Source organism: Ammospiza nelsoni, chromosome 31, assembly GCF_027579445.1.
Source record: "Ammospiza nelsoni isolate bAmmNel1 chromosome 31, bAmmNel1.pri, whole genome shotgun sequence".
NCBI classification, from domain to species: domain Eukaryota; kingdom Metazoa; phylum Chordata; class Aves; order Passeriformes; family Passerellidae; genus Ammospiza; species Ammospiza nelsoni.
The window spans coordinates 2,916,764-2,924,789 of NC_080663.1; the positions used below are offsets into that span (position 1 = coordinate 2,916,764).

General features: G+C 45.1%; 1 pseudogene; it reads left to right on the forward strand.

Moving 5' to 3' along the window:
* LOC132085574 (zinc finger protein 883-like) overlaps window positions 1-7,305 on the forward strand; it is a 211,049-nt pseudogene extending 203,744 nt beyond the window's left edge.
* Window positions 7,306-8,026: the final 721 nt, after the last annotated feature.

Here is an 8,026-nt window from a genome sequence, read left to right on the forward strand (position 1 = left end):
AGAGCTGGGGGGAGCCCTTACCAGCACCTGCTATGGGAGAAGGTGCACAGAAGGGCTTTTTATTCTCTTGTCAGTGGCACAAGGTACCAGCAAGGGGAAGGAGAGGGAGTAAGGAGTGAGACAACCTGCTGAAATTTGGTCTTTGCAGTTTGGTCCATCACAGCTATGCTGGCAAGTTAAAATGGCATCTCCAACTCCAGCCCGACAAAAATCTGAATTTATGAATTAGCTCCCTGCTCGTGCATTATTTGAGACAGTTGACTCAACAGGGCACAACAGGCTGGGCAGAAATTAATTAACCCTCAGACAAATTCTTTACAAATTTCAGTGCCCCAAAAGCAAGCCAGCTATTCCCAGAGACAAGAATAACCTCGTCTCGAAAATAAACCTATGTTCTGACCTCCACCCCATGTATCAGAGGATGATGACTTAACTTCATAATCTTCATTTTGAGACCAGAATCAAGTCCATCCTCTTATCTAGAGCTTTTATAAACACCAGATCTCAAGGAGTCATTTTTCATCCTTACCCAGACCTGATATTCACAAATTAATTCAGAATTTTACTGGTAAGAAAAGAAACCTTTAAAATCAAATACCATTTTTTTACTGCTTACAAGTTTCAGGGGAGATATGCTAAACTCACTCAGATGTGTCTAATTTGTGACAAATAGGACTTGAACTCTGACTGGGGTGTTTGGGCAGGCCTAGATTTAAGATTAGGTTCACATGTTTCTTACCTCACTCAGTCTACAGCATTCATCCATGTATTCATCCAGGCTGTCACTTGTGGGGCACTTCTTCAGCTGATGTTCATGGATCTGAAGGTCTTGCATGCTGCCAAAATTCTCTGGAAAATTGTCAGCAATTGTCTTTGGCTCTTCTATGGGACTTGGTGTGGAAAGAGTGCTTTCCCTGGAAAGGTCCATCTCTGCAGCAGGTTCCTTTTCTGGAAACTGCTTGTCATCCTGGTGAAAATGTTCATCAGGACTTTCTTCCTGAAGGTCATTGAAGTCTTCAAGGGAAGGTGTAGCATCCTGCCCAGCATCTGCCTCCTGACTATAGTAATCATCTTGCTTTTTGCTCTCTGGATCTTGCAGGCTAACTTTCCTGGCATGTTCTTTACATGTTCTCATTAACTGATGGTCAATTTCTGGAGAAGAAGAGGTGCTAAGCACACCCGAGTCACAAAATGGGTTTCTGCTGTGAAGCACAAAGCTCTTCTCTGAGCCTGTAGGCGTTGATGGAGAATTAGCACTGCTTGGCAACTCAACCCCCGAGTCCTCAGATCCGAATTTGGAGAATCTGTGGAGCCGGCACTTGGACCCGAGGGCGCTGGGGTCAGGCAGGGTGGCTGCGCAGTCATGGCTTGCCGGGCCGTCCGCATCTGCTGCCGTGGCTGCTGCACCTGGACTTCCCAAGCAGTCTGGTGGGACACTGGCACTGGGAAGATGGGACTCCTCTGTGCAGGCTGTGTCGGCTGGAGCCTCTGGAATTAACCCTGGGTTTTGAATTCCTTCATTGCTCATAATCTTCATGTGTGTTAACACGACTTTGTCCTCAGCAGGTGGGCTCTTCTTACCTGCTGAAAACACGTAGAAGGTCACAGGAGGCTACAAAACTCAAGTGTCTTATGCATCCCCTGAGGGATGTGGAATATAAAACTGCCTATACCAAGGTGGTAGAGAGGGACAGCCCTAATTTGTTTTTCTTGAGCTATATGAAGCTTTCTTGTGGGCTTTGCTGCAACAAAAGGCTGTGTTTCATAGCCTCAGAGTCCTCCAGGGGGGCTCATAAAAGCACAATTCTGATTTGATAGGTAAAAAACAACATATGTAGGCAGGTAACATTTTAGTAATTATCTGCATATAGATGGAGAGATGTACATGTTCTTTCAGCCTGATAGACATTAATTTAAGACTCAAATATTTTTTTCCAATTAAATGTATTCTGGACCAGCAGGAAAAAGAGTGAAATGAAATCACTCTTCCCAGAGGCTTAAATGAATTTTGGGTTGCAACAAGCAATTTGACAACTCCCTGGTATTCTCTGCAGTATTCTCTGCTCACATACATGTGACAAAAATCAAGTTCTGATTAAAAAAGCAAGTGTAAAAAGCACTGTAGATCTTTTCACTCCCTATATGGTTTTAGCTATGAAGTAACGTCTTTAAAGTGAGCTCCTACCTTATTTGTAAAGACAAAAGAGATGGGGGCAGCCATGCTCGAGAGCTTTTGCACACAAACAAGACTTGTTTTCAAGTCACAATTATTTTACAGAGTAATGTGATAGAACAGTCTCTGGATGAAAGGTTGATCTTCAAGGGTCAGAGATCTGCTCCCAGGTTTTTCTTACTGTTTTTCTGAATATAAAATTTCATAGTGCAAACATTTGGGTCACGATGGCATGAGAGCCAGTGTGAAAGTTCTGCATCTACCTTTTAGCAAACTGCAGATCTCAGCTCTAAGTATGTATGTTTGTGAATTTGGAACCAAGAATTGATTCAGAACAAAACTTCAGTTTCCCTGGTATCTTTTACCTTAGTGTTCACCCCAGAGTGCCTCAGAGGGCTACAATGCATACACTTTTCTGGATATCTTACTTTCCACTTCATTCCCTTATCTTTCTTTTTGCCTGAATCAGACCAGCATCAGCTTCACAAACTCGCCGCCAATAATGTAAATGTGCTAGGTGGGCAGGGAAGCCCAGGATCCACCCCACCAGGAGTGGATCAGGGAAAGCTGTGCTGTATGGTTCTCCTTTGCGGTAACCCAGAAGCTCCCTGTTTCAGAAATAACCCATCTTTACCTCCTCCAGCTTGCTTTCTGCAAAGATAGATAAGGGAGACTTGTACTCATGAAGGCCAAGCTAACTGTTACATGGATCATTTTCTACTTTATTTGAATTCCCTTCGTTTGATCTTGAGAATTTCCTGGCATACCAGTGAAACATGCCCTTTGCTGTTCATAGACACCCAGTGATTTAATATTTTACACTGGATTTTTATGAAGGGCAGTCAGTGATAAATAATATGATGGGCTTCTTGTGGTACATAGTCCTAATACCCCTTATATAAGATTTGTTTATCATATAGAGAATTGCACTGCCTCCCTCAGCAGAATTCACAAGCATCTTCCTAGTGCCAAGAGCCATGTTCGGGACAGTCAGTGCTAGACCTCAGCAATACAACACCAGGATGTTGCTGTGATGAGGGACAAGAAAAAGACATTACCCAGGAAAACCCATCAGGAGCTGCCTGTGCTGGGCTCTGTTGTTATTCTTCTACTTTTGGGATATGTATGAAGGACCCTGCCCTGAAGACAAGGAATAGGGTGACTGGTTTGCAGCTTCACATATAGCAAAACATCAGCTCTAAGAGGGAGCTGGGTGCCGGGGCTTGGAAGGAGGAGGTGGAACTGAGTCACTTTGATTTGGAGTCAAGAGGATCTACCTGCTCAGCTACAAACACCTCTTGGCAGCCAGACACAAAATGTTGTATCTGCATGAAAAATACAAGGCTTACAGGCTCTTCTGATGGCATCACTACCCAGCTGGCCAACAAAACCACCAAGAGTCAGGAGGAGAGCAGTTGCATTCCTGCAGTTACTTTTAGGAACAAACCATACAGCTGTCACTCTTACCAGGAATTATTATATGCAATGGTAATTCTTTCCCACAGACTGATTGTTCTCACTTATTAATCATGCCATGCTTTCCTTTGACTGGAGATTCTCTCACTTCTTTCAATCTGCCCCTGTTTTTTCTTGCTTAACTGGTTTCACCCTGGCCTACACAAATATTGCTTTGTCTAAAATCAGGAAGCAGCATATTAAAATGAGGTCTTGCTACTTACAGAAGGACATGTCAGATGCTTTACTGCATATCTTTTGGGACTACAAAAGCTGCAATGTGAAGGTTTGGCTGGAGTAGAAAGAACAGAAAATAAGATGAAATTTTTGACCGTCTGTGGGATGGCCACCTTGGTCACTAGCAACGTGTTTTACAAAAATTGTTTATCTGTTTTAGGCTGCAAACCATTGCTCTCACCACTGTCAGGTCCTGCAAACCACAGAACATTTCTGATTTATTCTTCCAACGCCCTATGATGAGGCAAAATGTTATCATCCCCCTTCCACAAGAGCAGAATACTCTTGTGTATTCTGAGGACAACAGGATTTTGCAACACGCTTTGGCACCTCATCCTCATTCATTCAGTAATATTTTCCTGTGGTCAGTGAGGTCATCTGTGCTACAGCAGAAAGATCTCCAGTGATTAAGGCAGTGACCTGAAACTCAAGTTATTCTTGCTGCTCACTGAGAGAAGAGTCTCTCTTCTTCCTCTCTATTAACTGGATTATAGAATCTAAACCGTGGGGCTTCCAAGTAGCAGATTGTTCCTGCTACAGATCTCAAAAGAGGCATACAAAAACACTTGGCTCTTTCAAGCATAATGCTAACAAACATTAGAACGGTGCAATTAAAGTTCATCTGCTTAATTGAGGGGAAAAGAAAAAAAAACAAAAAATGACCCAGACCCTCAGCTGCTATAAATTAACTCATTTCCAGGGCCTTAACAGAACTGTGTCAGCTAATTTTGGCTGAGGGCTTGGCCTGTAAGTGCTTTGTTCAGCAGTACCAGGGGCCCTGAGTAAAGCAAGGAAGGGAGATAAATCCTGCCTGGCACTGGAGGGAGTGTGCTGCAGGGGTATGGCTGCGAACAGCCCTGCACGGGGGCTTCTGAAAGGAGGTGTGAAGAACTCCAGAGAGCTGAATGGTGGCATTAACGATGGTAAGATGTAATTTACTGGTGCTGGAGGCCAGTCAGGTTTAACGCTGCTGTTCCTGGGAATCCAGCCAAGATTTTTGTTGTTGTTGTTTGTTTCTTGTCCCCTGGACTGGTTTTCCACACCCCTCTAGGGTGGGGGTAAGATAGCAAATGCTGTAGTTTTTAGGAAGCTGGCTGCTGTGCTGGTGTGGCAGCCAGGGAACGAGTGGAGTTTTGTGTGCATGTTTCAGAATCAGTACAGGTTCCTGAAGCATATTCAACATGTGTGCCCAGGCCAAACACTGTCTCAGGGTAGTTTGTGCTACTTGCCTAGTAGCCCTTTCAAAGAGTTACATGGCTCTGTAATCACCCTAGAGGTAAATAGGATTCCCTGGATTGAAATATATGCCTGTAACTGGTGGTGAGTGGTCATGTGTAGCCCTGGGAAGCTGGGTTTCCTGTGCCTGGAGAATAAGCCTGCTTCCCAAGTCACAAGAAGGTGGTGACACTGAACTAGCTAATACCCGAGGTAATTGGTAGGGAGTGAAAGGAGCAGATGTGTCCCACCTAAGACTCTAGAACTTTGCTCTGCATAATGTTTAAATTGCTTTCTAGGATATTTCTATGTTGCAGTTAGCATAGCCTAATAGAGAAACTTAAATCTTTCAAAGGTAAATACCCTCCCAATCATCTCCTGTCCCAAGGCTTCACTTTCTTGGGACTTTTAAGTCCAAGTTATTTTTCCAGTTGCACAATAACTAGCAGCTGCCAGGACTCAGCCTGGTGTATTACTAACCAGGAGAAGGAGGGCAGATAGATAAATATAAAATTGCTTTCAAGCAATTTCTTTATCCCAAGTAAGTTGGATGCATGAGATTTAACTCAAACAACTGCCCAGGAACAACTCCTTTGCATTTCCAATCCTGCTTGAGCCAAATTCTTGCAAAAGCTCCCACCTTTCTAGTAAAGCCAAAGTCTATATCCAAATCCCCATGCTCCGAAGTACTGAAACCTATGTCTGATTTGTTTCTTTTTTGCATCTATGCCTGTGACTCAAAGTTGTGTTTCACTGCCAATTTGTTCAGTGCAAGACCTGTTAAGCTCTGCTACATCCCTGAGAGGGTCCGTGGTCTCTGATGCACTGACTTAAGTATCATAGCACGAGGTTTTCTGATGTATGCAACTAATGGAAGCACTGGTGGACAGGAAGAGGCCAGGCTGGCAGTGGAATGAGTGCTGCTGTTGGCAGTAGAGAGCCATACCATAACAGCACTGCCCTTTGCTGCTCTCCTCCTTTCCACCTGTTGTCTCAAAATGTTCATCCTGACTTTTAGGCTACTTGGCATGGGGAGAATCTCTGTTAAACGTGGCAAAACTGGAGCCAAAGCTTTGCTTGTCTCTATCCACCGTCTTACAAAGGATAGCAGAGGTAGAGCCATGGCAGCCTTCTGCTTGTCTCTAGAACTGCTGCAAGGTCCATGTGCACAGCGAACCCATCCTCAGCTCCAGCCTGATGAGGCACCAGAGGATCCACACTGGAGAAAGGCCGTACAAGTGTTCTGAGTGTGGGATGTGCTTCAGAGAGAGCTCCAGCCTGATCCAGCACCAGAGGACCCACACTGGGGAGAGGCCCTACGAGTGTCCCCAGTGTGGGAAGAGCTTCTCCAGCAGCTCTCACTTGACCCGACACCAATGGAGGCACCACTAAGGGAAGCCCTGCGAGTGCCCCGAGTGCGGGCAGAGCTTCGTGCGCTGCTCCAGCTCCATCCCCCACTGGAGGAGGCACTTTGGGCACAGCCCTGGTCACTCACATTCCCTGTGATTCATGTTGGGAACACACCTGGCTGCTTCTCCTTTTGGTTTGGCCTTAATTTTCCTCTGCTTCACCTTCATCCTTAAAAAACACCCAAAACTGGGTTAGGTGAAGGAAATTGATTGAATATATCTCAAGTTCCATAATTTCTCAGTTGTTTTAGAGGGAATTTAGGATTTGGGGACACGTTCTGTGTGGAGTGCTGCTGTTGCTAAGAGGCAGGAATTTGATCTCACCCTTCTTGTGTTGCTAAGAACTCCTCCCCTGACCTCAACCCCAATTCCACCTTTTGGATACCCTATAAAAAGTCCATGGCCCTGCATTTGCCCTGTCATTGGGGGGTAAGAAATGGATTCCCAAAGGATCAGCCCTATTTCCACTGGATTCCAAAGGATCAGCCTCATTCTCCACTGGATTCCTAGAGGATCAAACTTTTCCCAATAGATTCACAGAGGCTAAATCTTTTCCCACTGGATTCCCAAAGGATCAGCCCTTTCCCCACTGGATTCCCAAAATTTCAGCTTTTCCCACTGGATTCTTAGAGGATTAGCCTTTTTCCGACCGGATTCCAAAAATTTCAGCTTTTCCCACTGGATTCCCAAAGGATCAACCTTTTTTCCACTGGATTCCCAGATTATCCACCTTTTCCCACTGGATTCCCAGAGGATAAATATTTTCCCACTGGATTCACAGAGGATCAACTTTTTTCACTGGATTCCCAGAGGATTCTGACTGTGTCACTGGTTTTTTTTGTTTGTACTACTGCATTTGTATTTTTAATTTTTCCTAATAAAGAACTGTTATTTCTACTCCCGTATCTTTGCCTGAGAGCCCCTGAATTTAAATAATAATAATAATAGTAATAGTAATTAAAAAATAATAATAATCAAAGGGAAGTGGTTTTATTTTTCCATTTCAGTGGAGGCTCCTGAAATGGGGAGACACCCTCAAGGATGGCCCATGTAAAATAGTTCCTGAAATATGTAAATTATTTTATGGATATTCATGAGGGTCTATGGATATGCAACAGGCTGATGTAATTAAACCAGAATTATTAAGGGGTGTCCCTGAAAATAACTAGGGGGTCTTAGTGGCCACAACAACCTTTGCTCGAAGGTCTGCTGGAGAGAGCGGGGGAGGCGCTGGGAGAGGACGGGGGCCTCCGGGAGCTGCTGAGGAGGCGCAGGGACAGGTGAGGGGTCCCGGAGGGGTGGTGTGGGGAATTTGGGGAGGGGTCTTGAGGAGGTTTGGGGGGGGATTTGGGGAGGGTCTGCGGGGAACTTGAGGGGGTTTTAGTGGGGTCTGGGGGTGCTGGAGGGGCCTTGGGGGGAATTTTGGGAGGGGTCCTCAGGGGGTGTCACGATCCGTCGTCACGGATGGGTTTCGTGATGGTTCATGGATTTGATCTCAGGGTGCAAAAAGAACCGACACGGTACAAGGGGGTTTGCA